This window comes from Carya illinoinensis, chromosome 14 (genome assembly GCF_018687715.1).
Source record: "Carya illinoinensis cultivar Pawnee chromosome 14, C.illinoinensisPawnee_v1, whole genome shotgun sequence".
Lineage (NCBI taxonomy): Eukaryota > Viridiplantae > Streptophyta > Magnoliopsida > Fagales > Juglandaceae > Carya > Carya illinoinensis.
The window spans coordinates 7,960,169-7,982,680 of record NC_056765.1 but is presented as its reverse complement, the minus strand read 5'-3'; the positions used below and the strand labels follow the sequence as shown (position 1 = coordinate 7,982,680).

Below are 22,512 nucleotides of genomic sequence, written 5' to 3'. Positions count from 1 at the left end.
CGGTTAGTCGTAAAGACCAATCTTTGCAGCTTGGGTTAACCGTCTTTTCCAAAAAATTTTTGATCTCCCGATTAGATACCTCAACTTGGCCACTTGTCTGTGGATGATAAGGGGTAGCAACCTTATGGATAATACCATATTTTCGCATTAAGGCCTCGAAAGGCTTATTACAAAAATGCTTACCCCCATCACTGATAATGGCTCGAGGTGTTCCAAACCTTGATAAAATATTTTCTTTCAGAAATTTCAGTACCACTTTGTGGTCATTGTTTTTGCATGGAATAGCCTCAATCCATTTGGACACATAATCCACAGCTACCAAAATGTAGAGATTGCCAAAAGAAACTGGGAAGGGTCCCATGAAATCAATGCCCCAACAATCAAATATTTCAACAACCAACATTGGATTTAATGGCATCATATTCCGGCTGGTAATCCCTCCCAATTTTTGACAGCGCTCACTAGTTTTACAAAATTCATGGGTGTCTTTGAAAATGGTAGGCCAATAGAAGCCACATTGCAAAATTTTAAAAGCAGTTTTCTTTCCAGAAAAGTGGCCACCACATGCTCCAGAGTGACAAAAAGATATCACACTTTGAAATTCGTTATTGGGAACACATCGTCTAATTATCTGATCTGGGCAATATTTAAATAGATATGATCATCCCAAAAGAATTTTCTTACCTCCACAAAAAATTTCCTCTTATCTTGTTGAGTCCAAATGTGAGGAATTTCACCTGTAGCAAGAAAATTAGCAATGTCAGCATACCATGGCACTTGAGATATACCAAAGAGTTGCTCATCTGGAAATGTGTCTTTAATAGGAACTGTCTCTACGGAATCTGAAAGAACAAGTCTAGACAGATGATCAGCAACAACATTCTCAACTCTTTTTTTATCTTTGATTATCAAATCAAATTCTTGCAACAAAAGGATCCATCTAAGTAACCTGGGCTTTGCATCTTTTTTCACTAAAAGGTACTTTAACGCAGCATGATCAGTAAAGATAACAATTTGAGATCCAATCAAATAAGAGCGAAATTTGTCAAGTGCAAAAATTACTGCAAGTAACTCTTTTTCAGTTGTTGAATAATTCATTTGAGCACTGTTTAAAGTTCTACTTGCATAATAAATAACACAAGGCTTTTTGTCCCTACGTTGGCCCAACACAGCTCTAACAGCATAATCACTAGCATCACACATAATCTCAAATGGTAAATTCCAATCAGGTAATTGCATAATTGGGGCTGAAATCAACATACCTTTTAGCTTTGTAAAAGCTAACTCACAATCATCAGTCCACACAAAAGAATTTTCCTTTGACAATAAATTGCACAAAGGTCTAGAAATTGTGCTGAAGCCTTTAATGAACCTCCTGTAAAAACCTGCATGACCTAGAAAAGATCTGATATCCCTGATGTTCTTTGGGATGGGCAATTTAGAAATTAATTCAATTTTGGCCTTGTCCACTTCAAAACCTTGAGAAGAAACAATGTGACCAAGAACAATCCCTTGAGTGACCATAAAATGACACTTCTCCCAGTTTAAAATCAAATTCTTTTCTTTGCATCTAATCAGCACTTTTTCCAAATGAGTCAAACATTCATCAAATGAATCACCAAAAATAGAAAAATCATCCATGAATATTTCAACGAAACGCTCTACCATGTCACTGAATATGCTCATCATGCATCGTTGAAATGTAGCAGGAGCATTACAAAGTCCGAATGGCATCCTTCGATATGCAAAGGTACCAAATGGACATGTAAAAGTGGTCTTTTCTTGGTCTTCAGGAGCAATCTCAATTTGGTTATATCCAGAATAACCATCAAGGAAGCAATAGAACTTATGGCCCGCTACACGTTCAATGATTTGATCCATGAATGGTAGGGGAAAATGATCCTTTCTGGTGACAGAATTCAGTTTTCTGTAATCAATGCACATACGCCAACCAGTAGTAACTCTAGTTGGGATCAATTCATTGTTAGCATTCTTAACTACAGTCACACCAAATTTCTTGGGTACCACCTGCGTGGGACTAACCCATTTATTGTCAGAAATAGGGTAAATGATCCCTACATCCAGAAGTTTTAACACCTCTGCTTTGACAACTTCTTTCATGTTGGGGTTTAGTCTACGCTGTATTTCTCTAGAGGGTTTAGAATTGTCCTCTAGATAAATCCTGTGGGTACAAATCAAAGGACTGATACCTTTGAAATCAGCTATGGTCCATCCTATTGCCTCTTTGTGTTCAATGAGAACACCAATTAATTTTTTCTCCTGAATTTCATCCAGTCTTGATGAAATGACCACTGGTAATGTCTCTGCTTGGCCTAAAAATGCATATTTGAGATCAGCAGGTAGAGGTTTCAAGTCGAGTTTTGGTGTTTGCACACTTGAGGAGAGAGACACGACATCATGAGGTGGTAATTCCTCAAAACGTGTTCTCCATTTATCAATGTCCATTATAGGAGTAGATTCTAGCAAAAAATTCATAGATGCAAGCACAGAATCATCATCAAAGTTTATACCATGAACCAAACAAGCCTCAAGAGGGTCAGAGAAACTTGACAAATCAAATTTATTTTGAACAAGAGTTTGGATCAGATTCACTTCCTGCACATCATCATCATCACCAGGTTGTTTGCAAATATTGAAAATATTCAACTCCAAAGTCATGTTGCCAAAAGAAATTACCATCACACCACTCCTACAATTTATTAAAGCATTTGAGGTCGCAAGAAATGGCCTTCCCAAAATTATAGGAATTTGAGTGCAAACATCAAATACAGGTTCCGTGTCCAAAACAATGAAATCCACTGGAAAATAAAATTTTCCTACTTGAACTAGCACATCCTCAACTATCCCTCTCGGTATTTTAATTGAACGGTCAGCAAGTTGGAGTGCTACCTTGGTGGGTTTAAGCTCACCAAGACCCAACTGCTCATATACCGAGTAGGGTAGGAGGTTAACACTAGCTCTGAGGTCAAGTAAAGCTTTTTCAATTTTAAAATTTCCAATCACGCAGGAAATTGTTGGACAACCCGGGTCTTTGTACTTTGGTGGAGAATTGTTCTGGAGGATGGCGCTTACCTGCTCAGTGAGAAAAGCCTTCTTCTGCACCTTCATCGTACGCTTTACTGTGCACAAATCTTTTAAAAATTTAGCATACGAAGGAATCTGTTTGATTGCATCTAACAAAGGAATGTTGATTTTTACTTGTTTAAAAATTTCAAGAATATCCGCATTTTGAACCAACTTGTGAGAATGTTGCAATCTTTGGGGAAATGGTGTAGGTATTGGGGCTTTCACAGGCACATCTAATTCAACCTTCTCAAGTTCACCATCACTCTTGGAATTTAAAGAGTTGTTGGTCTCATCAACTTTCGTTGTTGAAATACTCTTATCAATTATTTTTCCACTGCGTAGAGTGGTGATGGACTTGGCATGTTCAAATTTTGAATCAGAGGGATTTGAATTTCTTACCTCAAATTTACCTTTTGGATTTGGTTGAGGTTGAGCAGGAAACTTATCCTTTTCTTGAGCATGTCATGCAGAGGTCAAGTAGCTGATAGAACTTCTCATCTCAGTAATGGCCTGCATTGTCTGAGTGTTGATATTGGCTTGCCCCTGCATAAAAGTCTGTAATGTCTCCTCAAGGGTTTTCTTATGTGGAGGCACATAAGGAGTAGAAGAAGATGGCCCTTGAGGATTTTGATTTATATTTGACTCATTCCTCCAACTAAAATTGGGATGATTTCTCCATCCAGGATTATATGTTTCCGAATATGGGGAAGAAAATGGTCTCCGATAAGAATTCATGACATTTGCTTGTTCGTGCAACACCTCTTTAAAAGCAGGGATTGTTGGACAATCCTGAGTTAGGTGTCCACTAATCTCACAAATGCCACAATTTTCTTCTTCTTTTTCACTGGCCTTAACCGGATTTACCTTCCTAAGTTCCATGGCTTCAACTTTTCTTGTCAGACTTGCTATCCTAGCATTCACATCATCATTTCCTTTAAGAACATACATACCTTCTTGAGACATGGCACTGAGTTTCGGCTTATTTGACCGATCAGAACAATCTGTGTTATCCCAAGATTGGGCATTTTCAGCTAACTGGTCAAAATAGTCCCAAGCGTCATCAGGATCTTTATTTAGAAAATCACCATTACACATCATTTCTACAAACTGACGCATTTGAGATGTTAAACCTTCATAGAAGAAACTAATGGTGCGCCAAGTTTCATAGCCATGATGTGGGCAAGTTAGCAACAATTCTTTAAAACGTTCCCAACACTGAAAAAATGTTTCATTTTCCTTTTGAGAAAAATTCATAATATTTCTGCGAAGAGTGTTGGTCCTATGAGTAGGAAAAAACTTTTTTAGAAATTCTCTTTGCATTTCTTGCCATGTGCCAATAGATCTTGGTCTCAAGGAGTTCAACCAATTCTTAGCTTTTTCTTTCAAAGAGAATGGAAACAACTTTAATCTAACAACATCATCATTGATAGTTTGGTTTCGTAAAGGTGCACAAACTTCTTCAAATTCTTTTAGATGCAAATAAGGACTTTCTGAATCCAAGCCATGAAACTTGGGAAGTAATTGGATTACTCCCGGTTTTAAATCAAAATTTCCCATATTCGTAGGAAAAATCATACAAGATGGAGTACTTGTCCTTGTAGGCTGCAAATATTCACGCAAAGTTCTCATTTGCAGATTATTTTGTGCCTTTTCATTTTCTAGTTCGTCATGAACACTACCATTGTCAGCCATGGTATTAGATTGAGAATTTTTAGAATCACCTGACAAAGTATCAACCAATTCACTTAAAATGATTTCCTCTCTTCTCAATCTACCCGTTTGATCACGTTGCCACGAGATCATTCATCATAGAGGATTGATCATAGAAAAAATAAAATGCAAAACAAGCAATAAAGTAAAAAAAATTATCACAAAAAAAATTATCACACGTTGCAATCCCCGGCAACGGCGCCAAAAACTTGTTGCGACTAAACTTTGACTCGAATTAATGAATCAACAATCTCGTGCAGTTTTACCTGCAAGTATACAGGTGTTGTAGTATCTTACAGGATCGAATCCACAGGGATTGACTTTTGTGATAAAGAAAATAAATTCAGACAATGAAACAAAATTACGAAAAGAAACGTGCAATCAAATGAAGATTGATAAAATGAATCAAACTAAAATGATAAAATGAATGGAAAAAGACTAAGGTTTCGAGGATCTGTCTAATAATTTATGATATTGTTTCCTATCAATTTACCTCAATTAAACTAGAATAATGATTCTGTTTAATTGGTAGATTTAGCATTTAAGATCGAGAAAAACAGACGCTTATGATTGAGCGTGAACGATTGATGATTAAAACATTTACAAATCTATTTGAATACCATAGGGATTCCTCAAGCATTCACTGTATTCGGAAATCACAATGAATCAAGACGAGTATATAGATAATCAAATTATCCAAATAAAATCTTTCAATCAATCAAGCTCGCAAAATAGATTTTACGTGGATTCGGAAACAATATGTAAATCATTAAACTTCACCTCTAACCTTAGTATGAAAATTTAGCCAACCATACTCATGAAATGAGCCACGGAAATCAAATGAATATTTTCATAATAAAACTAAAATAATCCAGCTGCCAACCAATCAAGAAGTAAAAATTGAATACCGTAAAAACGTAAAACGTGAAATAAGATAGAGTAAAATCCAAACCAGCCGACCCAAGTTCTCCAGGTCTGGAAACAAAGAGAACGAAGAAGCCACTAAGAAAAATAAAAGAATGAAAACTTAGAGGGAGATTCAGTCCTGTCCGTCCTAAAGAAACTAAACAAAAAAAAACAAGTAAAAATGAAAACCAGCCAACTAAGTTCTGGAAAAAAAAAATGCTAAGAACGAAAAGCAACCAAAAAAAAATAAAATGAGAGGAGTCCAAACGAGAGAGCTGGAAAGAGAGCTTCCGCCCGTCTACTCCCCTGGAAAAGCAACCGACTGCTTTCTTTCCTTTCACAACTCTTAAACCAATCGGCACTTTCCTTCTCTACTCAAACCGACCCCACACATCTCTTCTCACCCTCACTATAATCATGCACTGACCGACTGCTTTCTTTCACTTTCAGCACAACATCTCCTCTCTACTTCAGACCGACCCCACACATCTCTTCTTCCACTCACACGTTGCACATACAAGAATAGAGCTAGAAAACAAATAAAATTCTGGCCGACACTTCTGCACCGATCTCTTCAATTTCCCTCACATCCTCACACCTACTTCCACCTCAATGTCTCTCTATCTCTCTTCCACCGATTCCCCCTCCCTCTACACGTCCAGCATCATATATATATATATATATATATATAGCTGCTGATAGTCGTCCACTCCTCCAATCACAATAATTTATTCCATCAATCACCACCGAATTCCCACTCTTCACTCCCCTTTAATCACGGCACCTCACTTTCTTCACACATCAAACTCTCCAGCTCTTGCTGCCAAACCGAAAGCAAGCAGAAAAATGAAAGATAAAAGTCAAGAAAAACAGCTGCTTGCCCCCTTGCTTTTCTTCCAAACTGCTGTCCGGCTTTTCTGCATTGGTGTGCTGTCTGTTTTTTTCTGTTCTGCATGTGCATGTGCTGGTTTGTAGGTCCACGTTTTCTGCATCTGTTTTCTGCATCTGTTTTTCTGCATCTTGGTCCGAATAGTCTGTTGTTGGCATGTGATTCTTTTCCAGCGTGATTGTCTGCTGCTTTGAAGGATTTTTCTGCTGCTGTACATGTGCTGCTGCAAGTGTGAGTTGTTGTCCATGTGATGTGCTGCATGGTTGAATTTTCTGCTTTCTGTTCTGCATGTGTACCGATTTGTTTGAGTGCTGTTGTGGGTCCAGCTGTGTGCATGTGATGTCCGAGTGAGTTTGTTTGCTTTTAGCATGTGTGAGTTTGTGTTGCATGCATGTGAGGTGCTTGTCTTGTTTCATGTGAAACAATTGCATTATAAATCTTTTTAAGCACCAAAATACTAGAATTTATCAATTGAATCAAGTAATGTGATCTATTGCATAATTAAGTACTTAAATCATTTTTATTAAACAATTTGTTCGCTTAAGTAACTTAATCATGCAATTTTAGCGTTTCATCACACCCCCCAACTAGCTTATTGCTAGACTCTAGCAAACAAAGCGAATGAATTCATGCAAAGGTGAGATTACCAACTACAATTTCAGAAAATCCAAAAAAAAAATCACATGCTATGAAATAGACTTGTTGAGTTTAAGAACACTGGAGATAGATTAATATGAATTTTGTATCAACTAAGAGATTTATACACAACTTAGATAATCAACCAAGGGAATTACATGTAACAAAGCTTGCTTTCTTTCAAGTGCATGGGAATGGGGTTAGAATTCCAAGATCGACAACCAAGAGACATTAACAATTTCAATCACAACAACCAATCTGAGAAAACCACATGGTCTTACTCTAATTCAAAACCATTGTAGTGGCGGCTTTCACGCTATTACACTTTGAAAGGCACCTATTTTTTTTTTGTAAGGACCCCGGTAATAGGCAGCCTTTTCCACTACACAAACATAATTTTTGTTTTTTTTTTATGTTTTTAGATTTCCTAGTGGGGGAATCGGACCTATGAATGTGCGCCTACCCACACTTTCACAAGTCAGCCCTTACCACTAGTCTACCTAAAGGATTTTTTTTTTTATTTTTTTATTTTATTTTTTATTTTTTTGGATCCCTGGCTTGTCCCTTTTTCTCATTTAATTCATTTCAGATTTCTTCATAAGCCATTAGGATATGGTTCATTAGAGTCTCAAACAATTGAAGTGTAAATCAACCAACAATGACTCAATGTAGTCTTTCTAGGCCTTCCTGGTAAGTGTTGTGTGTGTTTTAGCAAAACTTTTAACATCTTTCCCTTGGTTTAACAACTAAATAAAATGGATAAGTCCCTCTTTTGACATATACTCATATTTGCACTACATTCCACATCTTTCATGACCTCAACAAATCTTTTTTTTTTATTTATTATTTTTTTTAACACATTTTTAAGAGAATTTTAACACAATTTTAACCGAAAACCCTCCCCCAACTAAATGTGACATTGTCCTCAATGTTCAGCAATTGAATATTCGATGATGTATGCTATACAGACATGAATTGGAGCAAGATAAACACTGCAGAACATATATTGAGACGAAAATGATTAAATAGAGAGAAAAGAATTCACCTGAGATACTCGAGTGCACACAAGGAGTAGATTTCTGTCAAAGTTAAAAACACAAAAGAAAACAAAAAAAGGAAAAACAAAACAAACACATACGGTATATACAATGAGGAATCAGAAATTAATTCTGATACGCAGGATCCTCCAGAGTAGTGGACTCAACCTCTGGAGTAAAATCATCCAAAAATGGTTTCAACCTTTGTCTATTAACCTTAAAAACATTACCATTCTCTGAATTTTCTATCTCAATGGCCCCAAAAGGATAAACAGTTTTTACAACAAAGGGACTAATCCATCGGGATCGAAGTTTGCCAGGAAACAAATGGAGCCTTGAATTATACAACAAAACTTTTTGTGAAGGCTCAAAAGATTTTCGAAAAATATTTTTGTCATGAAAAATTTTCATTCTCTCCTAGGCAATAAAAGAATTTTCGCAAGCTTCATTCCTGATTTCCTCTAACTCATTAAGCTGAAACTTACGAAGAGAGCAAGCTTTATCCAAATCAAAATTAAATTTCTTGATTGCCCAATAAGCTTTGTGTTCCAATTCCACAGGTAAGTGACATGCCTTTCCAAAAATGAGTCGATATGGGGACATACCAATCAGGATTTTAAAAGCAGTACGGTATGCCCAAAGTGCGTCGGTTAGTCGTAAAGACCAATCTTTGCAGCTTGGGTTAACCGTCTTTTCCAAAAAATTTTTGATCTCCCGATTAGATACCTCAACTTGGCCACTTGTCTGTGGATGATAAGGGGTAGCAACCTTATGGATAATACCATATTTTCGCATTAAGGCCTCGAAAGGCTTATTATAAAAATGCTTACCCCCATCACTGATAATGGCTCGAGGTGTTCCAAACCTTGATAAAATATTTTCTTTCAGAAATTTCAGTACCACTTTGTGGTCATTGTTTTTGCATGGAATAGCCTCAATCCATTTGGACACATAATCCACAGCTACCAAAATGTAGAGATTGCCAAAAGAAACTGGGAAGGGTCCCATGAAATCAATGCCCCAACAATCAAATATTTCAACAACCAACATTGGATTTAATGGCATCATATTCCGGCTGGTAATCCCTCCCAATTTTTGACAGCGCTCACTAGTTTTACAAAATTCATGGGTGTCTTTGAAAATGGTAGGCCAATAGAAGCCACATTGCAAAATTTTAAAAGCAGTTTTCTTTCCAGAAAAGTGGCCACCACATGCTCCAGAGTGACAAAAAGATATCACACTTTGAAATTCGTTATTGGGAACACATCGTCTAATTATCTGATCTGGGCAATATTTAAATAGATATGATCATCCCAAAAGAATTTTCTTACCTCCACAAAAAATTTCCTCTTATCTTGTTGAGTCCAAATGTGAGGAATTTCACCTGTAGCAAGAAAATTAGCAATGTCAGCATACCATGGCACTTGAGATATACCAAAGAGTTGCTCATCTGGAAATGTGTCTTTAATAGGAACTGTCTCTACGGAATCTGAAAGAACAAGTCTAGACAGATGATCAGCAACAACATTCTCAACTCTTTTTTTATCTTTGATTATCAAATCAAATTCTTGCAACAAAAGGATCCATCTAAGTAACCTGGGCTTTGCATCTTTTTTCACTAAAAGGTACTTTAACGCAGCATGATCAGTAAAGATAACAATTTGAGATCCAATCAAATAAGAGCGAAATTTGTCAAGTGCAAAAATTACTGCAAGTAACTCTTTTTCAGTTGTTGAATAATTCATTTGAGCACTGTTTAAAGTTCTACTTGCATAATAAATAACACAAGGCTTTTTGTCCCTACGTTGGCCCAACACAGCTCTAACAGCATAATCACTAGCATCACACATAATCTCAAATGGTAAATTCCAATCAGGTAATTGCATAATTGGGGCTGAAATCAACATACCTTTTAGCTTTGTAAAAGCTAACTCACAATCATCAGTCCACACAAAAGAATTTTCCTTTGACAATAAATTGCACAAAGGTCTAGAAATTGTGCTGAAGCCTTTAATGAACCTCCTGTAAAAACCTGCATGACCTAGAAAAGATCTGATATCCCTGATGTTCTTTGGGATGGGCAATTTAGAAATTAATTCAATTTTGGCCTTGTCCACTTCAAAACCTTGAGAAGAAACAATGTGACCAAGAACAATCCCTTGAGTGACCATAAAATGACACTTCTCCCAGTTTAAAATCAAATTCTTTTCTTTGCATCTAATCAGCACTTTTTCCAAATGAGTCAAACATTCATCAAATGAATCACCAAAAATAGAAAAATCATCCATGAATATTTCAACGAAACGCTCTACCATGTCACTGAATATGCTCATCATGCATCGTTGAAATGTAGCAGGAGCATTACAAAGTCCGAATGGCATCCTTCGATATGCAAAGGTACCAAATGGACATGTAAAAGTGGTCTTTTCTTGGTCTTCAGGAGCAATCTCAATTTGGTTATATCCAGAATAACCATCAAGGAAGCAATAGAACTTATGGCCCGCTACACGTTCAATGATTTGATCCATGAATGGTAGGGGAAAATGATCCTTTCTGGTGACAGAATTCAGTTTTCTGTAATCAATGCACATACGCCAACCAGTAGTAACTCTAGTTGGGATCAATTCATTGTTAGCATTCTTAACTACAGTCACACCAAATTTCTTGGGTACCACCTGCGTGGGACTAACCCATTTATTGTCAGAAATAGGGTAAATGATCCCTACATCCAGAAGTTTTAACACCTCTGCTTTGACAACTTCTTTCATGTTGGGGTTTAGTCTACGCTGTATTTCTCTAGAGGGTTTAGAATTGTCCTCTAGATAAATCCTGTGGGTACAAATCAAAGGACTGATACCTTTGAAATCAGCTATGGTCCATCCTATTGCCTCTTTGTGTTCAATGAGAACACCAATTAATTTTTTCTCCTGAATTTCATCCAGTCTTGATGAAATGACCACTGGTAATGTCTCTGCTTGGCCTAAAAATGCATATTTGAGATCAGCAGGTAGAGGTTTCAAGTCGAGTTTTGGTGTTTGCACACTTGAGGAGAGAGACACGACATCATGAGGTGGTAATTCCTCAAAACGTGTTCTCCATTTATCAATGTCCATTATAGGAGTAGATTCTAGCAAAAAATTCATAGATGCAAGCACAGAATCATCATCAAAGTTTATACCATGAACCAAACAAGCCTCAAGAGGGTCAGAGAAACTTGACAAATCAAATTTATTTTGAACAAGAGTTTGGATCAGATTCACTTCCTGCACATCATCATCATCACCAGGTTGTTTGCAAATATTGAAAATATTCAACTCCAAAGTCATGTTGCCAAAAGAAATTACCATCACACCACTCCTACAATTTATTAAAGCATTTGAGGTCGCAAGAAATGGCCTTCCCAAAATTATAGGAATTTGAGTGCAAACATCAAATACAGGTTCCGTGTCCAAAACAATGAAATCCACTGGAAAATAAAATTTTCCTACTTGAACTAGCACATCCTCAACTATCCCTCTCGGTATTTTAATTGAACGGTCAGCAAGTTGGAGTGCTACCTTGGTGGGTTTAAGCTCACCAAGACCCAACTGCTCATATACCGAGTAGGGTAGGAGGTTAACACTAGCTCTGAGGTCAAGTAAAGCTTTTTCAATTTTAAAATTTCCAATCACGCAGGAAATTGTTGGACAACCCGGGTCTTTGTACTTTGGTGGAGAATTGTTCTGGAGGATGGCGCTTACCTGCTCAGTGAGAAAAGCCTTCTTCTGCACCTTCATCGTACGCTTTACTGTGCACAAATCTTTTAAAAATTTAGCATACGAAGGAATCTGTTTGATTGCATCTAACAAAGGAATGTTGATTTTTACTTGTTTAAAAATTTCAAGAATATCCGCATTTTGAACCAACTTGTGAGAATGTTGCAATCTTTGGGGAAATGGTGTAGGTATTGGGGCTTTCACAGGCACATCTAATTCAACCTTCTCAAGTTCACCATCACTCTTGGAATTTAAAGAGTTGTTGGTCTCATCAACTTTCGTTGTTGAAATACTCTTATCAATTATTTTTCCACTGCGTAGAGTGGTGATGGACTTGGCATGTTCAAATTTTGAATCAGAGGGATTTGAATTTCTTACCTCAAATTTACCTTTTGGATTTGGTTGAGGTTGAGCAGGAAACTTATCCTTTTCTTGAGCATGTCATGCAGAGGTCAAGTAGCTGATAGAACTTCTCATCTCAGTAATGGCCTGCATTGTCTGAGTGTTGATATTGGCTTGCCCCTGCATAAAAGTCTGTAATGTCTCCTCAAGGGTTTTCTTATGTGGAGGCACATAAGGAGTAGAAGAAGATGGCCCTTGAGGATTTTGATTTATATTTGACTCATTCCTCCAACTAAAATTGGGATGATTTCTCCATCCAGGATTATATGTTTCCGAATATGGGGAAGAAAATGGTCTCCGATAAGAATTCATGACATTTGCTTGTTCGTGCAACACCTCTTTAAAAGCAGGGATTGTTGGACAATCCTGAGTTAGGTGTCCACTAATCTCACAAATGCCACAATTTTCTTCTTCTTTTTCACTGGCCTTAACCGGATTTACCTTCCTAAGTTCCATGGCTTCAACTTTTCTTGTCAGACTTGCTATCCTAGCATTCACATCATCATTTCCTTTAAGAACATACATACCTTCTTGAGACATGGCACTGAGTTTCGGCTTATTTGACCGATCAGAACAATCTGTGTTATCCCAAGATTGGGCATTTTCAGCTAACTGGTCAAAATAGTCCCAAGCGTCATCAGGATCTTTATTTAGAAAATCACCATTACACATCATTTCTACAAACTGACGCATTTGAGATGTTAAACCTTCATAGAAGAAACTAATGGTGCGCCAAGTTTCATAGCCATGATGTGGGCAAGTTAGCAACAATTCTTTAAAACGTTCCCAACACTGAAAAAATGTTTCATTTTCCTTTTGAGAAAAATTCATAATATTTCTGCGAAGAGTGTTGGTCCTATGAGTAGGAAAAAACTTTTTTAGAAATTCTCTTTGCATTTCTTGCCATGTGCCAATAGATCTTGGTCTCAAGGAGTTCAACCAATTCTTAGCTTTTTCTTTCAAAGAGAATGGAAACAACTTTAATCTAACAACATCATCATTGATAGTTTGGTTTTGTAAAGTTGCACAAACTTCTTCAAATTCTTTTAGATGCAAATAAGGACTTTCTGAATCCAAGCCATGAAACTTGGGAAGTAATTGGATTACTCCCGGTTTTAAATCAAAATTTCCCATATTCGTAGGAAAAATCATACAAGATGGAGTACTTGTCCTTGTAGGCTGCAAATATTCACGCAAAGTTCTCATTTGCAGATTATTTTGTGCCTTTTCATTTTCTAGTTCGTCATGAACACTACCATTGTCAGCCATGGTATTAGATTGAGAATTTTTAGAATCACCTGACAAAGTATCAACCAATTCACTTAAAATGATTTCCTCTCTTCTCAATCTACCCGTTTGATCACGTTGCCACGAGATCATTCATCATAGAGGATTGATCATAGAAAAAATAAAATGCAAAACAAGCAATAAAGTAAAAAAAATTATCACAAAAAAAATTATCACACGTTGCAATCCCCGGCAACGGCGCCAAAAACTTGTTGCGACTAAACTTTGACTCGAATTAATGAATCAAGAATCTCGTGCAGTTTTACCTGCAAGTATACAGGTGTTGTAGTATCTTACAGGATCGAATCCACAGGGATTGACTTTTGTGATAAAGAAAATAAATTCAGACAATGAAACAAAATTACGAAAAGAAACGTGCAATCAAATGAAGATTGATAAAATGAATCAAACTAAAATGATAAAATGAATGGAAAAAGACTAAGGTTTCGAGGATCTGTCTAATAATTTATGATATTGTTTCCTATCAATTTACCTCAATTAAACTAGAATAATGATTCTGTTTAATTGGTAGATTTAGCATTTAAGATCGAGAAAAACAGACGCTTATGATTGAGCGTGAACGATTGATGATTAAAACATTTACAAATCTATTTGAATACCATAGGGATTCCTCAAGCATTCACTGTATTCGGAAATCACAATGAATCAAGACGAGTATATAGATAATCAAATTATCCAAATAAAATCTTTCAATCAATCAAGCTCGCAAAATAGATTTTACGTGGATTCGGAAACAATATGTAAATCATTAAACTTCACCTCTAACCTTAGTATGAAAATTTAGCCAACCATACTCATGAAATGAGCCACGGAAATCAAATGAATATTTTCATAATAAAACTAAAATAATCCAGCTGCCAACCAATCAAGAAGTAAAAATTGAATACCGTAAAAACGTAAAACGTGAAATAAGATAGAGTAAAATCCAAACCAGCCGACCCAAGTTCTCCAGGTCTGGAAACAAAGAGAACGAAGAAGCCACTAAGAAAAATAAAAGAATGAAAACTTAGAGGGAGATTCAGTCCTGTCCGTCCTAAAGAAACTAAACAAAAAAAAAACAAGTAAAAATGAAAACCAGCCAACTAAGTTCTGGAAAAAAAAAATGCTAAGAACGAAAAGCAACCAAAAAAAAATAAAATGAGAGAAGTCCAAACGAGAGAGCTGGAAAGAGAGCTTCCGCCCGTCTACTCCCCTGGAAAAGCAACCGACTGCTTTCTTTCCTTTCACAACTCTTAAACCAATCGGCACTTTCCTTCTCTACTCAAACCGACCCCACACATCTCTTCTCACCCTCACTATAATCATGCACTGACCGACTGCTTTCTTTCACTTTCAGCACAACATCTCCTCTCTACTTCAGACCGACCCCACACATCTCTTCTTCCACTCACACGTTGCACATACAAGAATAGAGCTAGAAAACAAATAAAATTCTGGCCGACACTTCTGCACCGATCTCTTCAATTTCCCTCACATCCTCACACCTACTTCCACCTCAATGTCTCTCTATCTCTCTTCCACCGATTCCCCCTCCCTCTACACGTCCAGCATCATATATATATATATAGCTGCTGATAGTCGTCCACTCCTCCAATCACAATAATTTATTCCATCAATCACCACCGAATTCCCACTCTTCACTCCCCTTTAATCACGGCACCTCACTTTCTTCACACATCAAACTCTCCAGCTCTTGCTGCCAAACCGAAAGCAAGCAGAAAAATGAAAGATAAAAGTCAAGAAAAACAGCTGCTTGCCCCCTTGCTTTTCTTCCAAACTGCTGTCCGGCTTTTCTGCATTGGTGTGCTGTCTGTTTTTTTCTGTTCTGCATGTGCATGTGCTGGTTTGTAGGTCCACGTTTTCTGCATCTGTTTTCTGCATCTGTTTTTCTGCATCTTGGTCCGAATAGTATGTTGTTGGCATGTGATTCTTTTCCAGCGTGATTGTCTGCTGCTTTGAAGGATTTTTCTGCTGCTGTACATGTGCTGCTGCAAGTGTGAGTTGTTGTCCATGTGATGTGCTGCATGGTTGAATTTTCTGCTTTCTGTTCTGCATGTGTACCGATTTGTTTGAGTGCTGTTGTGGGTCCAGCTGTGTGCATGTGATGTCCGAGTGAGTTTGTTTGCTTTTAGCATGTGTGAGTTTGTGTTGCATGCATGTGAGGTGCTTGTCTTGTTTCATGTGAAACAATTGCATTATAAATCTTTTTAAGCACCAAAATACTAGAATTTATCAATTGAATCAAGTAATGTGATCTATTGCATAATTAAGTACTTAAATCATTTTTATTAAACAATTTGTTCGCTTAAGTAACTTAATCATGCAATTTTAGCGTTTCATCACACCCCCCAACTAGCTTATTGCTAGACTCTAGCAAACAAAGCGAATGAATTCATGCAAAGGTGAGATTACCAACTACAATTTCAGAAAATCCAAAAAAAAAATCACATGCTATGAAATAGACTTGTTGAGTTTAAGAACACTGGAGATAGATTAATATGAATTTTGTATCAACTAAGAGATTTATACACAACTTAGATAATCAACCAAGGGAATTACATGTAACAAAGCTTGCTTTCTTTCAAGTGCATGGGAATGGGGTTAGAATTCCAAGATCGACAACCAAGAGACATTAACAATTTCAATCACAACAACCAATCTGAGAAAACCACATGGTCTTACTCTAATTCAAAACCATTGTAGTGGCGGCTTTCACGCTATTACACTTTGAAAGGCACCTTTTTTTTTTTTGTAAGGACCCCGGTAATAGGCAGCCTTTTCCACTACACAAACATAATTTTTGTTTTTTTTTTTATGTTTTTAGATTTCCTAGTGGGGGAATCGGACCTATGAATGTGCGCCTACCCACACTTTCACAAGTCAGCCCTTACCACTAGTCTACCTAAAGGATTTTTTTTTTATTTTTTTATTTTTATTTTTTATTTTTTTGGATCCCTGGCTTGTCCCTTTTTCTCATTTAATTCATTTCAGATTTCTTCCTAAGCCATTAGGATATGGTTCATTAGAGTCTCAAACAATTGAAGTGTAAATCAACCAACAATGACTCAATGTAGTCTTTCTAGGCCTTCCTGGTAAGTGTTGTGTGTGTTTTAGCAAAACTTTTAACATCTTTCCCTTGGTTTAACAACTAAATAAAATGGATAAGTCCCTCTTTTGACATATACTCATATTTGCACTACATTCCACATGTTTCATGACCTCAACAAGTCTTTTTTTTTATTTATTATTTTTTTAACACATTTTTAAGAGAATTTTAACACAATTTTAACCGAAAACCCTCCCCCAACTAAATGTGACATTGTCCTCAATGTTCAGCAATTGAATATTCGATGATGTATGCTATACAGACATGAATTGGAGCAAGATAAACACTGCAGAACATATATTGAGACGAAAATGATTAAACAGAGAGAAAAGAATTCACCTGAGATACTCGAGTGCACACAAGGAGTAGATTTCTGTCAAAGTTAAAAACACAAAAGAAAACAAAAAAAGGAAAAACAAAACAAACACATACGGTATATACAATGAGGAATCAGAAATTAATTCTGATACGCAGGATCCTCCAGAGTAGTGGACTCAACCTCTGGAGTAAAATCATCCAAAAATGGTTTCAACCTTTGTCTATTAACCTTAAAAACATTACCATTCTCTGAATTTTCTATCTCAATGGCCCCAAAAGGATAAACAGTTTTTACAACAAAGGGACTAATCCATCGGGATCGAAGTTTGCCAGGAAACAAATGGAGCCTTGAATTATACAACAAAACTTTTTGTGAAGGCTCAAAAGATTTTCGAAAAATATTTTTGTCATGAAAAATTTTCATTCTCTCCTTGGCAATACGAGAATTTTCGCAAGCTTCATTCCTGATTTCCTCTAACTCATTAAGCTGAAACTTACGAAGAGAGCAAGCTTTATCCAAATCAAAATTAAATTTCTTGATTGCCCAATAAGCTTTGTGTTCCAATTCCACAGGTAAGTGACATGCCTTTCCAAAAATGAGTCGATATGGGGACATACCAATCAGGGTTTTAAAAGCAGTACGGTATGCCCAAAGTGCGTCGGTTAGTCGTAAAGACCAATCTTTGCAGCTTGGGTTAACCGTCTTTTCCAAAAAATTTTTGATCTCCCGATTAGATACCTCAACTTGGCCACTTGTCTGTGGATGATAAGGGGTAGCAACCTTATGGATAATACCATATTTTCGCATTAAGGCCTCGAAAGGCTTATTACAAAAATGCTTACCCCCATCACTGATAATGGCTCGAGGTGTTCCAAACCTTGATAAAATATTTTCTTTCAGAAATTTCAGTACCACTTTGTGGTCATTGTTTTTGCATGGAATAGCCTCAATCCATTTGGACACATAATCCACAGCTACCAAAATGTAGAGATTGCCAAAAGAAACTGGGAAGGGTCCCATGAAATCAATGCCCCAACAATCAAATATTTCAACAACCAACATTGGATTTAATGGCATCATATTCCGGCTGGTAATCCCTCCCAATTTTTGACAGCGCTCACTAGTTTTACAAAATTCATGGGTGTCTTTGAAAATGGTAGGCCAATAGAAGCCACATTGCAAAATTTTAAAAGCAGTTTTCTTTCCAGAAAAGTGGCCACCACATGCTCCAGAGTGACAAAAAGATATCACACTTTGAAATTCGTTATTGGGAACACATCGTCTAATTATCTGATCTGGGCAATATTTAAATAGATATGATCATCCCAAAAGAATTTTCTTACCTCCACAAAAAATTTCCTCTTATCTTGTTGAGTCCAAATGTGAGGAATTTCACCTGTAGCAAGAAAATTAGCAATGTCAGCATACCATGGCACTTGAGATATACCAAAGAGTTGCTCATCTGGAAATGTGTCTTTAATAGGAACTGTCTCTACGGAATCTGAAAGAACAAGTCTAGACAGATGATCAGCAACAACATTCTCAACTCTTTTTTTATCTTTGATTATCAAATCAAATTCTTGCAACAAAAGGATCCATCTAAGTAACCTGGGCTTTGCATCTTTTTTCACTAAAAGGTACTTTAACGCAGCATGATCAGTAAAGATAACAATTTGAGATCCAATCAAATAAGAGCGAAATTTGTCAAGTGCAAAAATTACTGCAAGTAACTCTTTTTCAGTTGTTGAATAATTCATTTGAGCACTGTTTAAAGTTCTACTTGCATAATAAATAACACAAGGCTTTTTGTCCCTACGTTGGCCCAACACAGCTCTAACAGCATAATCACTAGCATCACACATAATCTCAAATGGTAAATTCCAATCAGGTAATTGCATAATTGGGGCTGAAATCAACATACCTTTTAGCTTTGTAAAAGCTAACTCACAATCATCAGTCCACACAAAAGAATTTTCCTTTGACAATAAATTGCACAAAGGTCTAGAAATTGTGCTGAAGCCTTTAATGAACCTCCTGTAAAAACCTGCATGACCTAGAAAAGATCTGATATCCCTGATGTTCTTTGGGATGGGCAATTTAGAAATTAATTCAATTTTGGCCTTGTCCACTTCAAAACCTTGAGAAGAAACAATGTGACCAAGAACAATCCCTTGAGTGACCATAAAATGACACTTCTCCCAGTTTAAAATCAAATTCTTTTCTTTGCATCTAATCAGCACTTTTTCCAAATGAGTCAAACATTCATCAAATGAATCACCAAAAATAGAAAAATCATCCATGAATATTTCAACGAAACGCTCTACCATGTCACTGAATATGCTCATCATGCATCGTTGAAATGTAGCAGGAGCATTACAAAGTCCGAATGGCATCCTTCGATATGCAAAGGTACCAAATGGACATGTAAAAGTGGTCTTTTCTTGGTCTTCAGGAGCAATCTCAATTTGGTTATATCCAGAATAACCATCAAGGAAGCAATAGAACTTATGGCCCGCTACACGTTCAATGATTTGATCCATGAATGGTAGGGGAAAATGATCCTTTCTGGTGACAGAATTCAGTTTTCTGTAATCAATGCACATACGCCAACCAGTAGTAACTCTAGTTGGGATCAATTCATTGTTAGCATTCTTAACTACAGTCACACCAAATTTCTTGGGTACCACCTGCGTGGGACTAACCCATTTATTGTCAGAAATAGGGTAAATGATCCCTACATCCAGAAGTTTTAACACCTCTGCTTTGACAACTTCTTTCATGTTGGGGTTTAGTCTACGCTGTATTTCTCTAGAGGGTTTAGAATTGTCCTCTAGATAAATCCTGTGGGTACAAATCAAAGGACTGATACCTTTGAAATCAGCTATGGTCCATCCTATTGCCTCTTTGTGTTCAATGAGAACACCAATTAATTTTTTCTCCTGAATTTCATCCAGTCTTGATGAAATGACCACTGGTAATGTCTCTGCTTGGCCTAAAAATGCATATTTGAGATCAGCAGGTAGAGGTTTCAAGTCGAGTTTTGGTGTTTGCACACTTGAGGAGAGAGACACGACATCATGAGGTGGTAATTCCTCAAAACGTGTTCTCCATTTATCAATGTCCATTATAGGAGTAGATTCTAGCAAAAAATTCATAGATGCAAGCACAGAATCATCATCAAAGTTTATACCATGAACCAAACAAGCCTCAAGAGGGTCAGAGAAACTTGACAAATCAAATTTATTTTGAACAAGAGTTTGGATCAGATTCACTTCCTGCACATCATCATCATCACCAGGTTGTTTGCAAATATTGAAAATATTCAACTCCAAAGTCATGTTGCCAAAAGAAATTACCATCACACCACTCCTACAATTTATTAAAGCATTTGAGGTCGCAAGAAATGGCCTTCCCAAAATTATAGGAATTTGAGTGCAAACATCAAATACAGGTTCCGTGTCCAAAACAATGAAATCCACTGGAAAATAAAATTTTCCTACTTGAACTAGCACATCCTCAACTATCCCTCTCGGTATTTTAATTGAACGGTCAGCAAGTTGGAGTGCTACCTTGGTGGGTTTAAGCTCACCAAGACCCAACTGCTCATATACCGAGTAGGGTAGGAGGTTAACACTAGCTCTGAGGTCAAGTAAAGCTTTTTCAATTTTAAAATTTCCAATCACGCAGGAAATTGTTGGACAACCCGGGTCTTTGTACTTTGGTGGAGAATTGTTCTGGAGGATGGCGCTTACCTGCTCAGTGAGAAAAGCCTTCTTCTGCACCTTCATCGTACGCTTTACTGTGCACAAATCTTTTAAAAATTTAGCATACGAAGGAATCTGTTTGATTGCATCTAACAAAGGAATGTTGATTTTTACTTGTTTAAAAATTTCAAGAATATCCGCATTTTGAACCAACTTGTGAGAATGTTGCAATCTTTGGGGAAATGGTGTAGGTATTGGGGCTTTCACAGGCACATCTAATTCAACCTTCTCAAGTTCACCATCACTCTTGGAATTTAAAGAGTTGTTGGTCTCATCAACTTTCGTTGTTGAAATACTCTTATCAATTATTTTTCCACTGCGTAGAGTGGTGATGGACTTGGCATGTTCAAATTTTGAATCAGAGGGATTTGAATTTCTTACCTCAAATTTACCTTTTGGATTTGGTTGAGGTTGAGCAGGAAACTTATCCTTTTCTTGAGCATGTCATGCAGAGGTCAAGTAGCTGATAGAACTTCTCATCTCAGTAATGGCCTGCATTGTCTGAGTGTTGATATTGGCTTGCCCCTGCATAAAAGTCTGTAATGTCTCCTCAAGGGTTTTCTTATGTGGAGGCACATAAGGAGTAGAAGAAGATGGCCCTTGAGGATTTTGATTTATATTTGACTCATTCCTCCAACTAAAATTGGGATGATTTCTCCATCCAGGATTATATGTTTCCGAATATGGGGAAGAAAATGGTCTCCGATAAGAATTCATGACATTTGCTTGTTCGTGCAACACCTCTTTAAAAGCAGGGATTGTTGGACAATCCTGAGTTAGGTGTCCACTAATCTCACAAATGCCACAATTTTCTTCTTCTTTTTCACTGGCCTTAACCGGATTTACCTTCCTAAGTTCCATGGCTTCAACTTTTCTTGTCAGACTTGCTATCCTAGCATTCACATCATCATTTCCTTTAAGAACATACATACCTTCTTGAGACATGGCACTGAGTTTCGGCTTATTTGACCGATCAGAACAATCTGTGTTATCCCAAGATTGGGCATTTTCAGCTAACTGGTCAAAATAGTCCCAAGCGTCATCAGGATCTTTATTTAGAAAATCACCATTACACATCATTTCTACAAACTGACGCATTTGAGATGTTAAACCTTCATAGAAGAAACTAATGGTGCGCCAAGTTTCATAGCCATGATGTGGGCAAGTTAGCAACAATTCTTTAAAACGTTCCCAACACTGAAAAAATGTTTCATTTTCCTTTTGAGAAAAATTCATAATATTTCTGCGAAGAGTGTTGGTCCTATGAGTAGGAAAAAACTTTTTTAGAAATTCTCTTTGCATTTCTTGCCATGTGCCAATAGATCTTGGTCTCAAGGAGTTCAACCAATTCTTAGCTTTTTCTTTCAAAGAGAATGGAAACAACTTTAATCTAACAACATCATCATTGATAGTTTGGTTTTGTAAAGTTGCACAAACTTCTTCAAATTCTTTTAGATGCAAATAAGGACTTTCTGAATCCAAGCCATGAAACTTGGGAAGTAATTGGATTACTCCCGGTTTTAAATCAAAATTTCCCATATTCGTAGGAAAAATCATACAAGATGGAGTACTTGTCCTTGTAGGCTGCAAATA

At 36.9% G+C, this 22,512-nt stretch overlaps 3 non-coding genes across 3 annotated transcripts; all 3 read left to right on the top strand.

The window, feature by feature from the left end:
- Positions 1–4,252: 4,252 nt before the first annotated feature.
- On the top strand, positions 4,253–4,356 carry LOC122295235. Its single transcript, XR_006237898.1, has one exon. It is a non-coding gene; the product is annotated as a small nucleolar RNA R71 (small nucleolar RNA).
- Positions 4,357–13,164: 8,808 nt separating this feature from the next.
- On the top strand, positions 13,165–13,268 carry LOC122295234. The gene has a single exon (XR_006237897.1). It is a non-coding gene; the product is annotated as a small nucleolar RNA R71 (small nucleolar RNA).
- An 8,798-nt stretch (positions 13,269–22,066) lies between these two features.
- On the top strand, positions 22,067–22,170 carry LOC122295233. Its single transcript, XR_006237896.1, has one exon. It is a non-coding gene; the product is annotated as a small nucleolar RNA R71 (small nucleolar RNA).
- The last annotated feature ends 342 nt before the right edge of the window (positions 22,171–22,512 follow it).